We start from the raw sequence: 11,363 nt of genomic DNA on the forward strand, positions 1-11,363 counted from the left end.
TTCTAAACAAACAAACAAAAAAACCCCTACTGACACTGAGTCAATTCTAACTCTTAGTGACCTTGTGGGAAAGAACTCTGAGGACTTTTAAGGATATAAATCTTTAAGGATGCAGACTGCTTCAACTATCTGGTGCACAGCAGCTGGTGGAGACAAACCATTAACGAAATACTTTAACCACTGTGATAATCCCTAAACCAACATAAATCCCCATTAGTTCTTTGGAAAGCTTTATTTAGATCAAATCTCAATACTCAATGTACTTGTAAATTTGCAACTGTAATTTTGTTTTAAATATTTTTTCTTACTGTGTGCCCTTGAGTCAGATCCGACTGCCACAGAAGGAGAGAATGCCCAGAGCATCTGGTGGATCTGAACTGCATGCATTTGGGATAGCAGCGTAACGTCTTACTACTAAGCCACCAGAGCTCCCTTCAACTGTAATTTTTTGATACTACTTCATTATCTTTCTGATAATGTCAAAAAGCTGGACAATGACTAGGGGTAACAGAAGGATAATTGATGCCTTTGAGTTGTGGTGCTAGAAAAGAGTATTGAATATACCATGGACTGCTAGGAGAATAAACAGGTTCATCCTTGGAGGCAATGATTCTGAATCTTCATCTGACATACTTTGGGCATGTTGCAAGGAGTGACAAATGCTTGGGAGGGTGAGGGGACAGCCCAAGAGAGGAAGACCCTCGATAAGAGAGATTGATTTAGTAACAAGGTAATGCGGGTAGGTGTTTTAGGGACAATAAAGTTGGCACAGGATAGAGCAGTGTTCAGAACTGTTGTATAAAAGGTCGCTATGAGTTACAAACGACTTGACAGCACACAACAACAACAATTCACAAAGAACTAGTATCCATAGTTTTACACCTTATGGCTGTGTGATTCAGGATTAGATATGATTAGATACTTGTCAAAAACAAGCTCTATGACTTCTTTGTCTTAAAATTTTTCATATCCCAATTGTCCAAGTCTGGTTTGAACTGGCAGAATTCTAATATTAGCAGAACCCTAAGACCTAGTACAAAATTCAGGATGTCATGGGCATCCCATGAAGTAATGGAATCACTAATATTAGCTACTATTTGCTGGTGGCACAGTGGTAAGAAACTGTGCTGCAATCCCAAAGGCATGCAGTTTGAAACCATGAGATGGAGCATGGGCAATCAATTCCCTTCTGTGTGATATGTTGTTGTTATGTGCTGTCGAGTTAGAACTGACCCATAGCTGTCCCTCCAGCAGGTTTTCAGAGGCAGTTAATTGCACAGAAGGAAACTGCTTATCCTTCTGCAGAGCAGCTGGTGGATTTGAACTGCATGCCTTTGGGATTGCAACACAGTTTCTTGCCACTAGGCCACCAGTGCTCTGCACCTGTGCAATTTATTGCCTCTGAAAACCTGCTGAAGGGTCAACTATGGGTTGGTTCTGACTTGACAGCACATAACAATTCTCACCAAGAACCTGTTATGCAGATGAGACAACCTAGCTTGCTGAAAGCAAGAAGGATTTGAGGCCCTTGCTACAGAAGATCAAGGACTATAGCCCTCAATATTGATTACATCTCAACATCAAGAGAAAAATCCTCACCACTGGGCCAACAGGCAACATCATGACAAATGGAGAAAGGACTGAAATTGTCAACAATTTAATATTACTTGGATCCCCCACCAACACCCTTGATACCACCAATCAGGAGATTGCAATGGGAAAGTCTGCTGTCTGTGACCTCTCCAAAGTCTTGAAAAAGCAAGCAACGATGACAGTTTAAAGACTAATATGCATAGTCTTTCTGATCACCTGTTATGCATTTAAGAGTTAAAGATGACAGAAGAATAAATGATGACTTTGAGCTGTGGTACTGGAGAAGAGTAGTGAATATCCCATAGACTGCCAAAAGAACAACAGATGTTTTGGAGAAAGTGCTGCCAGAGTGCTCCTTAGAGGCAAAGATGGTCAAGTTATGTCTCACACACTTTAGGCATGATGTTAGGGGAGGATACTTTAGGCACGTTGTTAGGAGAGGCTATTACTTGGGGAGGGACATTATGCTCAGAAAGGTGGAGGGTTAGTGAAAGAAGATAAGACATTCAATGAGATAAATGGCAGCAATGAGCTCAAGTGTGTCAGAAAAGGTGAGGATGGTGCAGCAGGATAGGACAGGGTACAGATTTGTTGTTTCGAGGGTTGCTATGGGTTGTACTTGCCTTGATGGCACTTAGCAAAAACAACAACATTGTTGTTACAGGGAGCTCTGGTGGCACAGTACGTAGGCAGTTGTGCTGCTAACTCAAAGCCTGTGCCTTTCTAGTGGTTCCAATCCAACAGAGACTTTGCAGGAGAAAGATGAGCTATCTCTACTCGCATGATTTACTGCCTTGAAATTCATTAAAGGGTCAGCTACAAGCTGGTTCCAACTCCATGAGAATGAATTTGAGTTCGGGTTTTATTTTAATACCATGCTACAAACGTGAATATGATGTTATGAAAAAGAGGAGACAAAATAGTATAAAAATCAAGAAAGTTAATTTTTGAGCCAAGAAAGGCTTTCACCCAGAAAGCTGAAGAGTAGATTAGAAGCGATAGGTGCAGGAAAAGAAGAGAAGGAACATTCTAGGAATATGCCAATGCGCTACAGCACTTGAGCTTGTATGAATCAAGAAAATGTGGTCTTAGTATTGTTGGTGCATCCGGTACCTTTTGATTAGCATTTTCTCCGTTCCTCGCTAGTAAACCTTCTCTTTCTTTTCTTTTTTTTTTTTTAAAGAGTCTAACTTTTATCACAATTGGGGGGAAAAAGAGGACTTGTATATAAACATTACTTTTTGGTTCTACTTCTGAACTTCTTATTATACAGTTGGAAGAATACTTTCAATATTTTGTATTTTATTATCTTCCTTCAGAAATAATTATATCTTAATAACTAATGTTTTGTTTCTTTATAATTTTCTATTTTATTTCTTCTAAATTTCAGCGTTTTCTGTTTTATTTTTTTCTTCCATCGCTGAGAAATTTAGTATCAGTGTGGGGTTTTTTCCCTTCAGTTTTTCTGATTTTCATTTTTTAACTGCTCTCATTGTGAAAAATCTCCCCTTCCATTGCATGGTGTCACTTTATCATACAATCTGCCCTCAAACTGGCAGCTAGAAGGAAACACAGTTTGCACCGCAACCTAAGAAGCTTAAAAGGCCTTCTTTCCCTCTAATTTCCTTTAATGGTTCTCTTATCTGTTAACTATTATTTGCTGGCCTTGAGCTGGTCCCTAACTCATAGTTGCCCATGCACAACAGAATGAAACACTGCCCAGTTCAACCGCAGGACTAGTTATGGATTTGGACTGTTATAATCCATACAGTTTTGATGTTTCTTTTTCTACCGTGCAACCCACTTCAGTGCCTGCAGCCTATGAGCAAGGAGGCCAAACAATGGTTCAGGGCTACAGTTTGCTCTGGCATGGAACACTATGGCAGACTCACAGGGAACGGACTAATGAACCTTCTAAAAGCTCTTCTCTTCAATCCCTCTAAGAAACTCCTATCTCTGCACTCTCAACAAAGAGATTCCCTCTCTACTTAACAAAGAAAAAGAACATGAATTCTCTGAACTTGTCATCTGACAAGATGGCAAGATATTCTTTTATTTCTTAAATCCTTCCCCTCAACAGTTAATTCATGACAAGTTTTTAAAGTATGCAGTTTAACGATAATCAAACCTTATTAAAAACTGATGGATTATCTAATTTTTGGTTAATTCCTGGCTGAGCACTTGCAGAGCAACACAGAAGAAACAGCTTGCCTGTACCTTGAGCTCTGCAGGCTTTTTTTCCTCAGATGACTTGCAACGGGTGATATCCTGCAGCTTCTGCTCCAGGGGGTCCAGGCACTTCTGCAGCTTCTCCTGAGGGGTGGGGAGGCAGTGGAAAAGGTAACAAATGGGCTGGAATAAGTTTCATTTAAATGTCAACCTATTTGTTTGCTCAGTTCAACTCTTCATCCAACTTGCTTTCTTGCCTCTCTTGTGGGGTACCAATTTCTTACTGGTTTCTTCTCCTGTCACCAGTCTTTCAAACTAATTTTTGCTGTTAATTCCTTTCTTTTGTAAGATTCTTATAAGCTCTCCAGGAGGCACCAGTTCTCTGACCTTGCCCAATCCAGTCCATTTTCTTGTTACTCAATTCATCAAATCGACCTGTACTCTGGTATCTTTCTTCAAAACTGCCCTTCTAACTTATCTGCCTACAAAAAGAATAAAATCTCAATCCCTAATACATTAAATTATCTCATCCCTTGTTTCCAACATAATTAAGCAGAGTAACTGCAACAAGCTATGACATTAAAATCTTTGCTCCCATTACTCAAATATCAACCTTGGCCCACAGACAAGTTAAATCTAATGCTGCACTATTTATTTAGGAAAGATGTAAACAGACTAAAGATATAAACAGACTAGTTCAGCTTGGACTGTTGACTGTAATTCTACGTAAGTAATATTACCTAGTCCCAGTACCACTGGAAAAAGGACAGAATGAGAAAACCATTTTTCAATTCTTTCTAAGTAGATACTCTTCATGTGGTTCTTCATTCAAGAAAACCATGACATGTTCTAAGATCACACATAAGACTCAAATGTTACAAAAGTCAAGAGATAAATTTTAGATAGTCAGCACCACTCTTTTAATTTGTTCTGAGAATAAGGATCAAGAGTACTATGTGTGTGTAGTTCAGAGCAGATTAGAAAGTGAGGATCAGATGCACACTGTCCTCGAGGAATTTATAAGCCTCTACCCAAGGAGTCTCCTGCTGCTCCATCCTCCATCCCATCTTGGTACCATGCATCTGGTTTCTCACCTTGTACTCCTGTGTGGCATCATCCAGTGGCACAACAGTGTGGACTCGGTGAGTGTGGGAAATTGCACATATCAAACATACAGGTTCCTGGTCCTCATAACAGAAGAGGTTGAGGGCCTCATGGTGCTGAGGGCAGAGGCTCTCATCCCGAAGCTTCCTCTTGACAGCCTGGAGCTGCTTAGCAATTTCCACCATGCTGCCTAACTGCCGATTAGGCCGGAGACTACGATAGCAAGACGTCTTTCGACACACAGGACAAGGAAAGTCCCTCTCCAAGTCCTCCCACCAGCGAGTGATGCAAGCTTTGCAGAAGTTGTGCCCACACTCAATGATGACGGGCTCCTTCAGGTACTCGAGGCACACAGAGCAGCTTGCTTCCACTTGTAAGTTCTCCAGAGCTGCAGCTGTGGAGGCTGCAGAGGCCCCAGCCTCTAACAGGCCTGTCTCTGCCATCATTTAACTTAGGCAGAGGATGAGAGGTAGAGAAGAGAGTAGAGTATTAGCTGGGGATGTAAAATCTTTTTGCATCTCTGTTCTAATATTTATCCTCTTATTAAACTTTAACTCCAGGATTAGCCTGATCTTGGTATTGTCTTCCTTCCTCTTTTAGATTCAACCCTCTTTTCTCCTCCATTTCCAAACGTGACACTCCACCACCAACCTAATTTTGGTTTCCTCTTAGGAAACTTCCTCTCTTTGGCTGACCTCCCACCAGTCCAAGCATGATGGCCCTCTCTATGGAACAGCCTCTCTTAGCAACATGACCAAAAGAGAGGAAGACCTTCAATCAGATGGACTGACACAGTGACTGCAACAATGGCTCAAGTGTGTCAGAGATTGTGGGGATGGCAGAGGATAGGACAGAGTATAGATCAGTTGCATAATAGGTCGTTAAGAGTCATACTTAACTTGATAGCACCTAACAATAACAACTCAGCAAACTAAAACATACAAGCTTTAAATCTTTCTTGTCTTACCTCTTTCTCTTTTCTCAAAAACAATTTTCTTCCTGCCCTGTCCCAATGTAATCCTAATCCAGCTTCATTCCACTTTTATACTGAAGTTATTATGTATGTCAAGTCAGAAATGAACCACAGCTGACCTTCTAGTGGAATTTCAGAAGCAGTAAACTGCACAGAAGGAGACTGCCACTCTTTCTCATGAGGAGAAGCTAGTAGATTCAAACTGTGTGCCTTTAGATTGACAGTGCAACTCCTTACCAGTAGGCTACCAGAGTCTGTTTCTTAGAATCAGATCGTTCCACACAAATGCTTGAAATAATTTTCTGAGAACAGAGTTTGGGAAAGTACAAAATACCATATATGCCAAAATGATAATAAAGCTCAATCTTTAGGGAGCTTAGCAGTAAGACGTTAACTCACACCAACTGAGGTCCAACCAATGTTACTGAGATCAAATCAGTAACTTTTTGGAAAGAGAGTTGATAAGCCTACTCTAAATATTCAACAATTATTAGACTCTTCTGAGATAGCTATTCACATTTAATTCCCACACTATAGAGGCCTCCAATCAGTAGTTTCTGGAGTGGCTGGGGATGAAGAGAAATTAAGTAAAGAGGCAATTAAAACTGTACACAAACAATTCCTCAAAAGACTTGGAAATGCAGCAACAAGAGATCCAAGCAGAAGGCAGGTTCCATACTCCATATTTAAAATGACAATACTTCCCAGAGGTAGACAGTTCGAATCCACCAGATGCTGTATTGGAGAAGGAGGGGCAATCTCTTCCTGTACCAGTCAAATCTGATTTGACAGTACACACACAAAAAATAATAATATTTTTAAAAAAACTACAAACCCAAAACAAACCAAATGACAACACTTTTCCTACTATTCGGAGCCTGTGAAGAACTCCTGGGAACAGGACAGGACTTCTAAACCACAAAGATGGCTGGAAGGCTGTGGTGCAAAGCCACTTTGCTGGCTATAAATGAGGTCTCCAGAACCAGAGTGAGCACATAGCTCTTAGGTTTAAAAGAAAAAAAAAAAAAAAAAAAAAGGAAGGTGTTAATGCTTGAGATGAGACGAAATTCTATTTAGGCAAGAGATGTGCTTATGTCTACAAAGCAAAAAAATAATACTGTGACTCCTGGTGGTAAACTTAACAAAACCAGAGCAATCTGGGAAAAGGTAACGTGTGCCCAGGGAAAAAGTGGTTTGGCCAAATTTCGAAGTCTACTTCCTGGTAAGGCCCCTAGACACAGTATCTGTGTAATGCTGTATCCTTTGAGGATTTAAACTTATTGAAAAGCAAATAACTAAAATTATTTGTAAAAAAACCAAAATAACCCGAAACCAAGACAACACGTTTGTAAGTAAATCTGTTTCTCCTTCTCCACATCCACTTCACCCACTCATCATCCCGTAAGGTGTCCAGCAGAAGAAAAGACAACTAGTAGGTCTATATGCTGAGAGAGAAGTGGGCATGTAATGACTGAGCTAGCTTGATAATAATATTAACAATAATATATCTTGAAGATACAAATGACTGTATCTTAATTCGTACCAAAACTTAGCTGAACTTTCACATCCTTCCTTCCCGGTATTAGAAGTTCAGTCAGATGATTGTTCTGCACTTTCGGGAATAACATTTTGGTGACCTTGCCCCTACATCCCCAATCTTAGAAATCCGGTGGCCTCCTCACCTAAAGTGAGTTGAATTAGGGGCCAGAAAAGATCTAGACTGACAGAGAAGCCGGAGAATTGGTGTGAATGATGGGGAAAGGGTCTGGAAAGTAAGGAGAGGAACCTTAACTCATAGGAGGCCTAGCTTGCCTGCGGATTAGTCCTTTCTCTCCCGCTAGTCCTCGTATTTCAGTAGAAGGACAAACTTCAGCGACGTCCTCACTCAGTTTCTACCACTGTCCAGGGTCCCACCTGCTGACCCTCTCCTGAATGCTGTCCACAATTCTGTCCCACCCCCGTCTCCATCATCGTCCCCCAGATTTGGCGCAAGGGATTGGAGTGAGGTGAGGGAACGTCCTGGCTGGAGGGACGCGCGTGCAGGTGAGGAGGTGTGACGTTAAGGCGAGATGCCTGCCACTCTGATGCAGTGTCAGTTTCACCCCGGTAAGCGAGCGGTAGCGGGACAGGGGAACCGCGGGGTAGCCAAGCAACGCCGGACGCGCTGACGTCGCCGGGGCGGCAAAACGTCCGCCCGGGCCCAAGGCGGGCGGAGGCAGCGGTAGTTACGTGCGGGGGGTCGGTGACGCAGTCGCAGGTCGCTGGGACAAGGCTGGCGGAGCCGGCTGACCGGGGCAGGCTACAGGGCGCGGGCGCGGCGGCGGGGCAGAACCTACCTTCCCGGCTTTGAGTCCGGGACTGCGAAGCGCAGAGCCGTCGGAGCGCTGCCTCCCTCCTTCCTCCTCCCCCCGCCTCCGCCCCGCAGCACGACACACAATACTCGCCGGAAGCGGAAGCCGCGCGGCGCGTGTGTAGGCTGGTTGTGGTCGAGGGCGAGTGGGTTGCCGGCGGCTGGTCGCGTGCGCCCCTATGAGGGGCCTGCAGAAGAAGACAGGTCCGGAGGTGAGGATCAAGAGGAGTTGGCTAGGGTGAAAAAAAGAACACAGAAGGGCAAGCTACTGATAAGCTATCGTCCAGGTGACTCGGGGAAGTCTCGCTAGGAAAAGGGCCGCGCATGCGCGTTGCTGAGTGCCGAAGCTCTGCCCGCAGGACACCCGCCGGGCGCCCGAGCCGGGCGAAGCTGTTCTGCTCGGGTTGCAGCCGCGGCTCTCTTTCGACCTCGCAGGTCCTCGGAGGAATTCGAAGCTGCTCGAGGTGGGACTGGATCTGGTTGATTTAGTCCAGCCACAGTTTCCTTTCTTCAAGTCAGCCCAGGAGACCGTGCTGGTGGAGGTGGCGGCCAATTTCATGACGGACTGCAGGTCTCAGCTGGCACGTCACTTCCGATTAGTTGAGTGTCAGTTTTTAACATGCACGGATTAACTACGTTCTCTTTACCTAATGCTTCAAAAGCTCTTCCTCCAGCGCCTGCCCTGGTACGCTTTGTCGAAAATGATCGGTCTCTTTTGCCAGAGCGAGAGTTGGTATAGAACTCGTACCGCGTATCTGATGCCGCCTTTGTCTCTCCGACTCTTTGTAGGACTTGGGACCACTGCTGGTGCTGGGTAAACTGTAGTTACTGGGTGAGCCCCAGGATTCGACCTCTCACCTCTAAGGACTGCGATTTGAGTTTCTCTGCAAGTTCAGATGGTACTTGTACAGAGATTCCAGGGTTTGCATTCTAGCTAACTTCCATTGTTCCTGCTGCTGGAAGCTCTGCAGAACTGTTTCTTCACTTTGCAGTAGGGTGAAGTGTTGGGACTGAGGAGGAATTTTTGAATAGAGGTGTAATTTGTCTGGTGAGGACTGGATAGAGAGAAGCTTTAGAAATGTGATGGTGCTGGGGAGGACTAGGTACAAGAAAGGCTGCCTATGTAGGAACATGTTTGCATGTCTAGATTGTCATGCCCTTAATGTTTGTAAAACACAGATTGCTGTATCAGTCAGCATGGAAATTGAGAATTTCCAGTGATTTCTAGTGTCTTAGACATTGTGTCTGTTTATACCCATATTATCAGAATATGAGAGACTATTTCTCTATTGGAGAACTAATGGTGATATTTTTAGTACTTAAAATTTTATCAGTTGCATGATCGATCTTATTCTGCATGTACCATAATTTTTCAGCACTTGTCAGTAGATGGACACTTGTTTCATTTTGTATTGGCGTTTTTTTTGGTTGTTGTTGTTGTTGTTATATGCCATCGAGTCGTTTGCGACTCATAGCGACCCTATGTACAACAGCCCTAAACCCTGCTCTATCCTGTGCCAGTCGCACTGCCTCTGACACACCCATCCCGATTTCCCCAGTCACTGAATCAATCCACCTCATAGAGAGTCTTCCCCTACTGTTGTTTATTTGGTTTTCATTTATGTGGTGAAATGAGTTCTTTCATGTCGTCTTTTATTTTAGTTCTTTGGGAAAACAGCTTGAGAATTTTTTTCTTTAAGCCCTGAAGTGTTAAACTCTGCTTTGGTTTTCTACCTTGGAGGGTTTGATTCTTTTGTTCAAGTTCATTGATATTTTTCAGGGCAAACTGTATATTATGCGCGGTAGACAGTGTTTGGTGGAGCTCCCAGATTAAAACAGGCTTGGAAGCAGGAGTGGCATCCACTTCCAAAATAGCTTATCTCTGGAAACTGCATGAATTTAGAGAAAGTAAATTTATCCAGGTGTTCAGTTCTTTCATTCAGAGAGTCATTATGAGATTTGAGGGCACTTAACAACAAGCTGTAAGTAACAAAAACCTGATATTTTCTGTCTAGCAGCCTGCCCAGCCTGTTTTACTCACATTGCAGGATTTGGTCAATATTCTGCTAAGAAAAGGCATTAGTCAGTTTGTGGCCCTTGTGGGAGAGTCATGCATCAAAGTTAACCAAGTGATTGTTTATATGTATTGTCAGCCTCACAGAGGTTGAAGATAAAGAAAGGTGGGAAGAGAGAAGCAACAGTTAGAGTAGGTAAGGAACAAGAGATGAATATGTGTCAAAAGGCCCTGAAGGAGTCCTGTAACAGTTGATTGTCTTAGAAGCTACCTGCTGCTAGGAATGCAGTCAGGAGGTGGCAGTTGTTTATATAAAAGCAATTAGCTATTCCATATTCTCCAGCTATTCTTTACTTCCTTTCTTCCTCTGTTGGGGTATATAGGGTATATACAACAAGTTAGGCCTGGCAAGCTTTTAAGACCCCAGGTACTATGGATAGAGCTCAGTTACAGAATAGAAACAATGGACATGTGTTACCAAGTCAATTAACTGGAATCCCTGTGAAACTATGACCCTAAACCTCAAACCATTAAAGCCAGTGAAATAATTTGTTGTCTGTAAATAATCTCAGCAGTTAATTTGTTGTTATAAATATGTATCAAACAACTTTTGCTAACTCAAGTTTTTACACCTCTACACCTTACTGGCAGCAATTAATAAAGTTATGCAACCCTAAACACAGTATTTCCAGCACTGTTAACACCCACCTTTTTCTCTTCCCTCCTGCCCTTGGCAAGCACAAATAAACTTTGGTCTATATACATTTACCTTATCTTGGTTTTTTGTATAAGTGAGGTAATACAGTATTTGTCTTTTTGTGATTATTGTATTTTATTCAATATAGTCAAGACTCTATAGGCTGAATAATACTGTTGTATATATGTACCACATCAATTAATGATGGCTGTTGTGAATAGGATTGCAGTGAATATTGATGTGTAAGTATTATTTGAGGCTCTGCTTTCAACTCTTGGGTATATCCCCAGGAGTGGAAATGTTGGTTTCAAATGGGTACTGTGTTTTTAATTTTTTTTTTAATTGGGAAAAACATATTGGGGATACAAGGAGGTGAGGGTGGGGGGCAGAAGGGTGAGGATGGGCCAGGATGCAGTTGCAGAGCTGCACAGTTTGGTCGGTGGGGGGAGCAGGTGAAGGAAAT

At 42.8% G+C, this 11,363-nt stretch overlaps 2 pseudogenes across 1 annotated transcript in view; one reads left to right on the forward strand and one right to left on the reverse strand.

Annotated features, from left to right (window-relative positions):
- The window catches only part of LOC102874252, an 87,613-nt pseudogene that overhangs the window by 9,176 nt on the left and 67,074 nt on the right, over positions 1-11,363 (reverse strand). Inside the window, exons 8-11 of the transcript XR_438964.1 lie at positions 8,459-8,627; positions 7,796-8,377; positions 4,857-5,312; positions 3,811-3,906 (exon numbers count right to left, since the gene is read on the reverse strand). The product of XR_438964.1 is annotated as an uncharacterized LOC102874252 (transcript). The remainder of the gene's footprint in view (positions 1-3,810; positions 3,907-4,856; positions 5,313-7,795; positions 8,378-8,458; positions 8,628-11,363) is intronic.
- Positions 6,764-7,114, forward strand: LOC102874643 (annotated as a pseudogene).

This window comes from Elephantulus edwardii, unplaced genomic scaffold (assembly GCF_000299155.1).
Source record: "Elephantulus edwardii isolate Elephantulus edwardi_28Jun2011 unplaced genomic scaffold, EleEdw1.0 scaffold00184, whole genome shotgun sequence".
NCBI lineage: Eukaryota > Metazoa > Chordata > Mammalia > Macroscelidea > Macroscelididae > Elephantulus > Elephantulus edwardii.